Genomic DNA, 13,244 nt, shown 5'->3' on the forward strand with positions numbered 1-13,244 from the left:
TTTAGACATTCAGTCATTAGAGTATAGACCCTTTTCACATTTCCGGGAAGCGGAAGTCGTCATAGTTGGGTAAAATTCTATGGCGGTGAATGAGAGAATACATTAAATATATTTTTTTTGTGTTTCCATTTGCTCAAATAGCAAAAGAAAAACTCCACAATAGGGTTTCCACAACTTTCAAAGAGGAAAAAAAATAGAAAGCGATTGATAACGGTAGTCAGAAGAGAGAAATATGTCATTTTTACTGTCACTCCCACTGCTGCTGTATTAGAAACACACTCACAGTTTTTTTTTGTAATTTGATGCAAAGGTAATAATACTAAGTATTGTGTTATAAATGTACATACCAATATCAAATGTCCCGAAGTCAATGTTTTTTTTTTGCTAAATCACCTGAAATAAGGTCTGTGGTTAACAAAGCTTCTAAATATTTTCACATTTTGATCTATGACATAAAACACACCAGTTGTGATCATTTAAACCTTTATTGTGTCTTAAAAACGGCGGTTGCTAACAAGTTGCTAAAAGGGACTACTTCCTTTGGCGGGGACTTTAGACGTCATCATGACAAACAGGACATTTGGACAGCATTTCTCATGAAAAAGTGGATAAGTATTACACATACACAGCGCAGATCATAATCAGCAAGCATGTTTTTAAATAAAGTTGTTTTTTAAATTAAGTTTGAGGAAGTTTGGTGGTGGTGACATTGATCCGCGACCATGATCAAAGACTATAGAATAACACAAGACGTGTCACTCGTATTGTTTTGAATGGGAGAAAGTGTAACGCGCAATATGGCGGAATAAGTCCCGCCTTCTAAATAAGAGCCAATCGCTGACTGGTAAAGTCATCGCGTCACTTCAGCGGCCGTTAGAATCACCGGTTTCTATAGAAACAGTCAGACGCGCGCCTCCGAAGAGACGTGCATTTAGGTCTGCGCATGCGCATTAGCTTGATCCAGCTTGAAAAAAACAGTTTTTTTTTGTCATGATTCGAGCGTTTAGAAACTAAATTTATGAGCCGGTTGTTGTTAGATTTCATTGGTGATTTCAAATATGAAATTTAATCGTAAGGTTGGCGAACAGTTTTGGAGAATTTAATGTTTCCCCATTCAAAGAGATTGGAGCTGCATGATACCCAGGATACCCGAGAGGCGTTTCAAAGATGGCCGCCGAGTGAAATGACTTCTTAAAGGGACTTTGCCATGATGTGCTGTAGTCCGTTACTGTTAGCTTTTTATATCTGACCACTTTATTTATGCTTCAAAATGTATAAATGTCGTGTTAACTTGTAAAGATTATCTTTATAGACAAAACGTGTAAGTGTCATAACCCTTTGTTAAACTCAGAGCTTATTTTTTAAGATTTTCAAATGGGGAAAATGCGTAGGCTTTTAAACCTACAGAAACCCGTGTGCTGCTTACTTCCGGTTTGGCCTACAAAAACACGTCATCCCTGAGGTACTCTATCGAGGGTATGCATAGATGTCACTTTCCCGCCGGAACGCGCTCCTTCAGCTGGACTGAGTGGCAAAAGAAGCTGCTGCATGACTGGATTTAATAGAGGAAACTGCGAAAACGCGAGTAAAACAAACGATTACATTAAAGGTTGGGCTCGAAAGTGTTCCTAATGACATGTCAAAGAAACCTAATCCATGGATATTGACATGCAGCCAGGAGTCGTGTTTCCTGACATTTATATGTGCCTGATTTTGACGCCGGGGAAATACATAAAGCAAATCTGCTTTATATAACTACAATATCGGTAGGTATAAATTGGATCAATATCAATGTTATATATCAATGTTATATATTTCGTCATATCGTCCAGCCTTAAAACTTGTATAGTTTTAGTCACCCAAAGCACCCAATTATACAGAACATAAGATGGTAAATATTTAATTGATGAGTTGTCAACACAATATATAACAATACAATATATAGGGTATGATTTTACCCCAAAATCCAACATTTGACACACAATGATAACTGCAAAACATGTTTCTTTGCCTGGAGTCCTGCTGTTTCTGTGAATTGCAGTGATCAGTTTGCTTCTTTTTTCTGTAGCTTTCAACAGTCTGTAAAAATATACCTCAGATTTTGTGTCAAAGCTGTTTGTACAGTCAATTGACCCTTCGCAGAGACCCGCCCCCCTTAGTTACTGTTGCTTTGTCCGACAAGCCATGGCGCTGTCACGCCACACAGAGTGAAAAATACATTGCGGAGCAAAGAGGACACTGACAACACGTCGACAGACAAGACAGAGCAGGTTATTTATGATATTAAACAAAGTCCCAGCTTTCAAAGTGTGTAATTTTTTTAAAGAAATTCAAACAATAAAAACCGTTTTGTGGCTCTTTAATGTGTCGTGACAGATCGCTGTAGCGCCTCAGCTCAAGCGGCTCGTGAACCGATCATCTCTTCCTACTAGTTAATTCATAGCATCAAATAAACATGAATGAACATCAGAAGGAATGTTGTTTCAAACGCGGAAAGACGTCAATACACACCATTTTTCAAAGTTCAAGTCCACCGAGGTTAATTTTCTAACTCCTGACTGCTTTGTCGGACAAAATGGCGGATTCGGCGTTCTGACTGGTTAGATCGCTTGTCAATCAAACTCCCTGCAAAGGGTCAATCACAAGACTCTTTCCCATTTTGGATGTGTTTTGTGTGTTTTTCGCTGCATTCACGCTGAAAACCAATGCTGCCACTCAAGTCTTTTGCCACTCAGTGGGCGTAACCGCAGACATAACGGTCGACCGTGACATCACGTGCATACCCTCTATTAGCAAAGTCGGCAGTCATCTTTGAAACGCCTCTCTTCGTTTTGAATGAAGAAACATCAAATTCTACAAAACTGTTCACTAAGCTCACAATTAAATTTCACCAATGAAATCTGACAACAACATAAACATAAAGCTTGTTTCTTTTGTTCAAATAGCATTTAATAGCTTGTTTTTCATGTGAGACCAGCCAATGCACATGCACAGTCATGTGCCCGATTGGCTCTTTCACCTAGAAGGCGGGGCTTATTCGCCATGTTGGGTGTTGCCCTTTCTCCCATTCATAAGTAATAGGAGTGCACCATCTTCCTATAAAGTCTATGATATTAGTAGACTGACTTTAACACTTTATTTTGATTCTCCTCAACAGACGTTCTACTGACTAGTAAATTTGCAAGTAAATGTCAACTTAAGTTATTCTACTTTCATCTCTACTAATACTCTAATGAGAGTTAGTTTGACATGTAGTTGCAAAGTTACTTGTAGAATGTCTCGACTATTGAAATAAAGTGTCTGATTTTAGCCAGATATTACATCTGAAGCAAAAGCACAAAGCAAATTTCACATTCAGACATTCTCTTGACATATAAGACAGTGAATGATTTGAATCAGCTCTTTACAGTAATATGATATGTTCTCTTAATGGCTGTAGAAACTCTTCTCTAAATTACAGTACGAGCCGGAGGGATTGCATTTACTTGCCAAATGTGTGTTTGAAATATCCAACATTTAAAAGTGTGTTAAGACCAAACCAAAGATGCAGTCATTCTTTTAGATTACAACCACTAATTTAGGGTTTCGTGTTTTTCTTCGATATTTAATTGGCTCGAAGGCTGCATTTATAAAAGGATTTACTGATACTGTATATCACTCAAAGATCTTGAAAAGCTTGAGGATATTTGTAGACTTTCTGACCCAGGGTAAGTTGAGTTGAAAGTCGGATGAAATTTACCTGTAGAGATTTGTCAACCGGTAAAAATGTTTAAATATCATTATGGTAAAGGCAGTGTTACCTGATATGCAAATAAAAATGTCTTTTTGCTGTGAAATCTTCATGAAGTAAACGTAATAACTGTTAGTAATATTTCAAGATGGTTTCAGAAAAATCATGCAAATATGATCCATCAGGCTTTTGAGCGTCAAACTTTTATTTTTGGTTAATCTGTCAATCATCACTGTATTGCATTGCATTATATGTTTTAAAATGACAGAGCTTTGTTCATAAACTAAGCAATATCATCTTACTAAGAAATATTATTGGCAGATATAGAGTGACGACTGATATTAATATGCACTTTATGTAAGTTTCTGCTATATTGTTATAAAGATCTCAATGATTTACATTATAAGCATCAGAATTTCATCTTACTTTTTGGCAATGTAAATATCAGCATGCATCAAATTGCATAATTTTTCTCAGCTTGGGCCTTTTTTCCTACTCATGTGAGCTATAAATGTGAACTATAAAAGCCTCATATATAAAAAAAACAAAAAAAAAACATGCAACAATATTTTTGTTATTTTTTATTGTATTTTGACTAAAGGCAGTTCAATTATATATATATATATATATATATATATAGGCCTATATAACTTTAATATTTATATATTAACTCAACTATTGTTTAAAAATTACTGTATTTCTTGCTTAAAATGAACTCCAAATATGTTGGAAACTAACATTTATTAATATGTTTAATAAATGAACATTTATTAAGTTTAATAAATACTAAACTAAACTTAAAATATTAAATAATAAACATTTATTAAATTGCTTATTAATAAATGTTTATCTTTTTAATTTTCAACCTATTTTAGGTTCTTTTTAAGCCAGATATATAGTAATTTTTAAACAATAGTTGGGTTAAATAAAACTACCCAGCACACTGGGTCAAACATTTAACCCAACTGCTTTTTTTGATCATATTTAACCCAATATTTAACCATTGTTTAGAGTTATATATATTTCAGACTATTATTTCCTATGTCAGGTTTTGCAGGTTACAATGATGTACGACACAAATCCATACAGAAAAACAGAAGGAATTGTCTTGGTCTCTCTCATGTATAACTGCATTGAACCCTCTTCACATGTGTTCAGACAGAGGCCGAGCTTTCAGCACCTGATGCCCGCGGGCCCTGGAGGCTGCTCTTTAGGTGCGCACTGACAGAGGAAAAGCCCTCTGTTAACCAAACCCACACCTGATACTTCCTCTCTCCCCCGGCTGCCTCCAAACACATATATACACATGTGTGTTGCAGCATGTGTTGACTGATAGATGTGGCACACTGTAATCAAACAGTAGTGGCCGATGCTGACAGACAGACATTGGGACTCTGCCATTGCAAACAATGTGGGTGGTACGACACGTAATCAGTGTCGATACTGCGGAACGGATCATCCTGCTCGTATTATCCAAGGGATTCCTTAGAGCTGGGATAGTAGGTCAAATTAATGGAATTAGATTAAACATACAAACTGGTACAAAAGCTGTCACTGGAGCCAAAAATATACCTTTTTTGTTCAATTTAATTGTTTTAAATGTTAATATTGGATGTTTATTATGTCATTATTGTGTTTATTTTGAATTAATATTGGTTAGGAGATACTGCCTTGTAAGTGTGTGTGTGTGTGTGTGTGTGTAATTTAACATTCTGGTTCTGTGTTGTTCTAGTATATGATTTTAGAATAATCTTATAATAGGGAAATCATAAAATTTTGAGATTTAAGTAGTAATATTTTAAGAAAAATGTCAAAGTTACGTAATAGTTGTTAAAGTCACTATATTATGCAAATAAATGAGAATTATATTATGAATTATGAGAAGATTGTTCTCTTTGATGTTATTTTCATTGCAAATTTAATCTCATAATGCTATGACTGTTTCTCGTAATTTTGAATCTGTTTTCAAAATATTACTACATTAAGCTTGTAATATTATGACTCTATTCTCGTAAAAGGCTAATCATGAAATTATTCTCAAAACATTACATCATTATTCTTGAAATTGTCATGCACATCTGCCATTTGCTGTCTTAAACTTTTCCAGACTGATATTTTGTAAGGAAATGTTGCTGACACACACACACACACACACACACACACACACACACACGAATGACTTTTTGCATAACCTTCTGCCCCGGGCAAGAATGTTGATGTTTTAGACAAAAGATCTAGCTAATTAGGCCGCAAACCCATCAATTACGATAAAATGGATACGGCATGGCTGGTTCAGTTCTGTCTGAAAGCGTTTTTTCAATTTATCTGTGTTTCAGAATCAGAAGACAGATGAAAACTTACTTCAAATATTGATTTCAAAGCTGCGCTTTAGACCTGCCAGGTTTACAAACATGCTAAAAAGCTTTGGCACACGAGTATGAGTGTGGTGTTACGTAAGAAACACTTCCACGGGCCAACTAAGTTGGACCTCCTCTCTCCATTCCAGGCCCATCTGTCTGTCTTTTCTCTCAGATTCTGTCTTTTTATTCATTCCTCTCACTCATCTATTCCCAAGCTGCCCGTGTTTCTGTATGTTATGGGCATATTTTGCATTGCGTCTTTCAGTGTTAAATCAGTGTCAGCAGATCGAGACAACAGTGATGATCACGGCAGTTTTGGGTGCCTGACATGCTGATTTAATGTAAAATGATAATATAATATAATATTGAATAAAGTGACCCTGCAACAATATTGGTTTGTTGCAAAGTAACAAAAATGACGTGCATTATATAGATTTAAGCACTCTTTCTTTGCACAGCTTGTATGATTATATTAGAATTTACCATTGCACATTGTGTCCGATTTTATCTAATCAGCCAGAGTGAATCTGTATCTTTTCATTGAACATTTTAAGTTTGTAACCTTGTTCTCCATGTCCCGATCCATTATATGCTGTATAGGGCTCATTTTCGAAACATAAATAGAAATGCAGGAGGGCTGCTCCTTCAAAAAACAAGCAAGGTGCTCAGAAGAAGCATTCACCATATTCCTCAGTGTTGAGCTAAAATAACAATGGGGTTTGGTTAGTGTAAGTGCTAAATGCAACGAGACACTGGACCGCGTCGCTGTGTATTTTTCATGAGTCAGCTGGCAGGCGCAGTATGAAATGAGAGTCCTGCAGCGATGTCCCTGTGAAAACAGCCAGGGAGTCGGCTGAGAATAGAAGTGCATTAAGCCAAAGCGGCTGGGTTTGGTGGAAAGGCTTCTAAGCGTCCAGGAGGTTACAGATTAGGTGGGATGTAGACTTTTCTCCTTCGCTTTAGAGTCATAATAATAAAACAGATGCAGGTTGTTTTGCTCTCAGATTTGTGCTTCACCTTTAGCTTTACTTGGGGGGAAAAAATGTTAATAGGGTGTCTGTAATTTATTCTATTTAACAATTTATTCAATGCACTCTAAAAAATGCTGGGTTAAAATAACCCAAGTTGGGTTAAAAATTGACAAACTCAGCGATTGGGTTAAATGTTTGCTTAACCTGCTGAGTATTTTTTTTTAAACTCAATTATTATTTAAAAAATTGCTTAAAATGAACCCAAAATAGGTTGGAAATGAACATTTATTAAGTTTAATGAATAATAATTAAACAAACACTTATTAAATTGCTTATTAATAAATGTTCACCTTGATTATTATTGTTTCTTCTAGTAAATATGTGTCTGATTTTTAATTTCCAGCCTATTTTGGGTTCATTTTAAGTCAGCCATATAGTCATTTTTTTAAAAAATAGTTGAGTTAAAACAACCCAATTGCTGGGTTTGTCCATATTTAACCCAACTTGGGTTGTTTTTAACCCAGCATTTCTTTTAGAGTGATTAAAAATGCAACTTCAATGATGAGCATGTTTTTGATTTCTGTATTAAAATTTATTTTGGAAATATCAGAAAATTTTATCATGGAGAAGATCATCAGGACTGTGCGTCAAGGTCAATAAATATCAGATAATTTGAGATTTTTTATGATGAGGCAAGGATAGATGCATGAATGCATGTTGTAAAATGTCATGTGGCGCGACTCTCCAAAAACGTAATCATTTAAGAATAATTCATGAAAAAAAGTTTTTACCTTAATTAAACATTTTTAAAAAAAAAAAATTAAGATGTGTTTAGTCACATGTATATACTCTTTAAAAATGCTGGGTTGATTTAACCCAAATTTGGGTCAAATATGGACAAACCCAACCGTTGGGTTACATTTTTAAATGATTTTTTTGTCCATATTTGACCCAAATTTGGGTTGAAACAACCCAGCATTTTTTAAAGTATAGAAAATATATGACTTTTTATTTGGTTATACCACTTTAAATATTAAATCTAAGCGATAAAATTGAACATTTTTTTTTAAATTGTATAAAAAAATTGTATCAAACCTGCATGAATACAATGAATGCATTTCCAATAAATTGGTATCTTTAAAACTTTTTTTGTGACACTCACATGTACTATGTGTGTGTATATATACATACATACACACAAACAAACACACACTGTATATTCAAACTTTTTTTTAAATAAAATAATGATTAAGATGTGTATACAACAAGGTATTATTTTTACTTTAGGGTTACATCACATGACAATAAATGTTCATTTTTATTTTAAATTATATGTTTTTTTTCAAAACCATACTGTATGAAACAAACATTAATTAAGTTTTTTTCTTCTTTTCTTTGCCCCATTGACCCACAGATGCTGCTGTTTGCTGTCAGACCTGTGCTTCACCTTTAGTCCTGCTTAAGAAAATGCAAACAGTTTTTCTCTAGGCCTGTTTACGACTGTGAACGTTTTGCATTTGGAGGAGAAAAGGTGATGAAGAAAGACAGAAAGAGAGGGAGAACGAAAGAAAGAAAGAGCAAAACAGCTCCTGGGCCAAAAGCTTGAACGTTCCCACTCCCAAGCTTCATAACGCTCGCCTCACCTTACCGTTTCAGAGGCTAGACACTACTTCATCTGGGAAATTATTGCTGCTCAGATGATATTCCCGATCGCTGAAATGCAGAGTGGTGTTTTTTTTCTCCTTCGCAGTTTTATTTCATTATCACCAGTCTGAGTTATTACATTTTCCTGTTTCTCATTTTGTGGGTAATTATCGAGGCGGACGGGTGGCGGCAGTTGCTGCTAAACGTCGGCGAGAGCAGCCACGGTGCCAGGTCAGGTGGAGCGCTTTAGAGAAGGAACGGGTTCAGGCTGGGTGAGTAGGGCACAGGAGAAGGGCGTATGGTGGGTACTGTCAGTTATCCAGCGGGAAACGCGCCAACATCCACAGCACAGCGGGTACAGTGACACAGATTAAAGAGGACTGCACAAACACACCGAGGCAAGCCATTATTCATTGTGTCTCCACTAGTTTCTTAAGTCTAATGAGCTTTGCCCACAGTAAATCTTCTCTTATAATAGGGGCCATTTTCTCTGACCCTTTCTGAGCGACTATCGTTGCGTTTTTTTGTACGTTTATGTCATCCACAAGACAAGGCACAGTGAAAGTTCACCGGTCGCAAATAATCTTCAATCTCATTCCCTTCGGTAAATGGTGCTTTCACAATGTGGTCAGAAGTTTACACTTCGTCTCGTTTCAGTGATGCAAGACCGGTTTCTGACCGAGATCTGGAATCCTGCCTATCGTAATTGAGATATTAAATACATTACGATTTTCCCCTCGAGGAAAGAAGCTTGTCCAACACTAAAAGAGAATTATGGGAGTTTACAGAAGCAAGACTGTAATCATGTCTTGAACATTTTTTGGGAGGGGTGTTTTAAATAAATGGCAATGGTCATTTTGGGAATTAAATAAATGATTTAATTTGGATTTACGGAAATAAAGTAAAATAAACAGAAAAAGAACAAAAATAATAAATTTTGTTAAGTAATCAATTTAAACTGTTTGCAAATATTTTCATTTTGAACTATGCACACATTCAATATGTTAAAAACGCAAAACAAAATGCTTCGTCATATTCAATTATGAATTACATGAACCACTTAAATTTGACAAAAACGTTCTGTATTATTGGGTTTAGGGTCAATTATTAAATGTTAAGCAACTTGCATGTTATCTCGGACTTTCGCGCCTGAATTCGCCTTCAGTTTCTATGAACAGTAAAGCCTGCCGTCTTTGATTTGATTGGTCATCTCAATCATTTGATTGAGCACATGCTATCGGAAATGTCTTACTTCCCACTTCTGAAGTCGTGATTATGAGCTTGTCGCGTTCAAGTGCTTTGTTGTCGGAAAGAATGGGAATCACGGAGGACACCAGGTTTATTCATGCGGAGGAAATCTTATTAAAGGGGTCATGAATTGAGAAATCAACTTTTCCTTGAACTTTTGATATATAAGAGGTCATCGTACTATAAGAATATCCTGTAAGTTTCAGAACTGAAAACATCCTTGTTAGTTCATTAAAAGCTTTTATTGACACCAGACCCAGTGAACGACTGATCCTGGAATGTGTCTATAGATAGATGAAACTCCGCCTCCGCAGAAGAAATCAACGCCTACTTCATTATTGCAGCATTAGCTCCGCCCACTGGTGTGTTAGTGAGATGAGGAGGAGAGAAGAGCGATACAGGACTAAAATAACATTACCTTTCAAAGGATCCTAATGCAGGAATATGCTTATTTATTTTCAACAATGTGAATGTCTCAGTTGAGCTTTATTTATTTGTATTCGGTTCATTTCACTGTGGATTGTTTGCTAAATCAATCGCATTTCAGCTCGACAGTAATGCAACAACATGTCAGTAACTGTGTTCATTCTAATGCCTGATCTGATATTAATGATTCATGTACAGTCAGATGATCGTTGTCTGTGCGTCAGTAAATCAAACCAGTGACTAAACGCTCAACTTCACCTTAATTCTCTTAGTAGAATGAAAATAATCTGTTATTTAAACTGTGATTAAATTATATAAAGAAAACGATCAAAGAACGCTCCCTTTACAATCGCTGGAGCTGTCAATCAAACAGCGTGAGTTTATCAGTGACTGAGTTCTGGACTCGCACCAAAACTCCTGCTTTATTCAACGAATCTCTTAGTTACATCGTGTTTGCCCTGTTAGTTATGATGAAAGCATTCGTTAGTGTGCAGAAATTGAGTTTCAATGACGAGATCACTGCTTTCATGTCTGTGATCGACTACAATGTTCATCACTGCAACCTTTCATGCCACGATCTGAATATAAGCCATAGATCTAAATGTAATGCAGCACTTTTCATGATTAGTTAACCTTGAGAGCTGTAATAGTAGAAACGTGCTAAATTTTTTTGAGAGAATAATACTACTTCATATGCAAAGATGTCAGCCAATCACAGCAGCAATCACTCTTCTCTCCGCCATGCTTAAAGTTATGGCACGCCCAACTCAGGAACTTGGGTAACAAAATTATCCCCGAGCTTCCCAGTGGTAAATACGACTTTAGAGGGCGTTCATGTCCCATTTTCAACTAGGAAACTTGTATTTATGATAATACCGATAACACATGAAGATAGCAATAAACAGCAGAAGCAGACCAGTTTAGAAATGCAACTTTTAAAACTTTTTGGCAGGGACGAAACCACCATAGGTTTCAACCCTGTGGTCACAAATATTTAGAAATGGCCAAATTGTCCCCCCTAATATTTGATATTCTTGATGCTGCTCTGTTGCACTCCATTACGCAGCACTCCGTTTGTTGTTAGGATGACAAAAAGTTTTAAATGTTACATTTATAGGCTGGTCTAACAGTGCTCGTCAATATCAGAATGGCTGAGATGGCCAATCAAATAAAAGAAGGCGGGGCTTACCGTTCACAGAAGACCAGAGCCAATAATTACAACGAGACGCTTTAGTTTTAGTAGTGCGATATGCAAGTAACTAATCATCAGAGGTGTAAAAAGTACTCAAAAATGTTACTCAAGTGAAAGTACAAGTACTGAGTGAAAATTTTACTCAATTAAAAGTAAAAGTATCTGTCCAGAATCATACTCGAGTAAAAGTAAAAAAGTACTACATTAAAATTGTACTTGAGCATTAAAAAAGTAAAAGTAATAGCAAGAATGAAAACTAGAGATTCTTGTTTAAGCTTTTAATCTCTAAAAACATGAAGTGAATGAACCACATACAAAGTTTTATCCTCCTTTAGAACTGTTTGTGTTTAATTGTATTTAATTATCAAACTATAAGACTACTACCCAATGCCAGTATGCAACATGCTACTCAAAGTTGCAAAACCTCGGATTTAACTTAAGCAGAAGTTGATTTTCAAAATTGTGAGTGTCAAGCCTAGCTCTTTTGGGGCTAAAAATCAATCCTGCAGTGCCTGAAACACTGGTGTCTGAAACACAGGCCAGATATCCATCCAACTCTTTGCTGGCTTCATGTGTTGTCTGTTTCAAAGAAGCGAAAAAATCTTCATCATCAGATGAACTGTTGGCCATGGGTGCTCTTGATTCTGTGGCTGATTTTTGACTCCATTTTCTTCCACTGACTGTTATACAGTGGGTACGGAAAGTATTCAGACCCCCTTACATTTTTCACTCTTTGTTATATTGCAGCCATTTGCTAAAATCATTTAAGTTCATTTTTTCCTCATTAATGTACACACAGCACCCCATTTTGACAGAAAAACACAGAATTGTTTACATTTTTGCAGATTTATTAAAAAAGAAAAACTGAAATATCACATGGTCCTAAGTATTCAGACCCTTTGCTCAGTATTTCGTAGAAGCACCCTTTTGATCTAATACAGCCATGAGTCGTTTTGGGAAAGATGCAACAAGTTTTTCACACCTGGATTTGGGGATCCTCTGCCATTCCTTCTTTCAGATCCTCTCCAGTTCTGTCAGGTTGGATGGTAAACGTTGGTGGACAGCCATTTTTAGGTCTCTCCAGAGATGCTCAATTGGGTTTAAGTCAGGGCTCTGGCTGGGCCATTCAAGAACAGTCACAGAGTTGTTGTGAAGCCACTCCTTCATTATTTTAGCTGTGTGCTTAGGGTCATTGTCTTGTTGGAAGGTAAACCTTCGGCCCAGTCTGAGGTCCTGAGCACTCTGGAGAAGGTTTTCATCCAGGATATCCCTGTACTTGGCCGCATTCATCTTTCCCTCAATTGCAACCAGTCGTCCTGTCCCTGCAGCTGAAAAACACCTCCACAGCATGATGCTGCCACCACCATGCTTCATTGTTGGGACTGTATTGGACAGGTGATGAGCAGTGCCTGGTTTTCTCCACACATACCGCTTAGAATTAAGGCCAAAAAGTTCTATCTTGGTCTCATCAGACCAGAGAATCTTATTTCTCACCATCTTGGCAAACTCCATGCGGGCTTTCATGTGTCTTGCACTGAGGAGAGGCTTTCGTCAGGCCACTCTGCCATAAAGCCCCGACTGGTGGAGAGCTGCAGTGATGGTTGACTTTCTACAACTTTCTCCCGACTGCATCTCTGGAGCTCAGCCACAGTGATCTTTGGGTTCTTCTTTAC

This window comes from Megalobrama amblycephala, linkage group LG20 (genome assembly GCF_018812025.1).
Source record: "Megalobrama amblycephala isolate DHTTF-2021 linkage group LG20, ASM1881202v1, whole genome shotgun sequence".
Lineage (NCBI taxonomy): Eukaryota > Metazoa > Chordata > Actinopteri > Cypriniformes > Xenocyprididae > Megalobrama > Megalobrama amblycephala.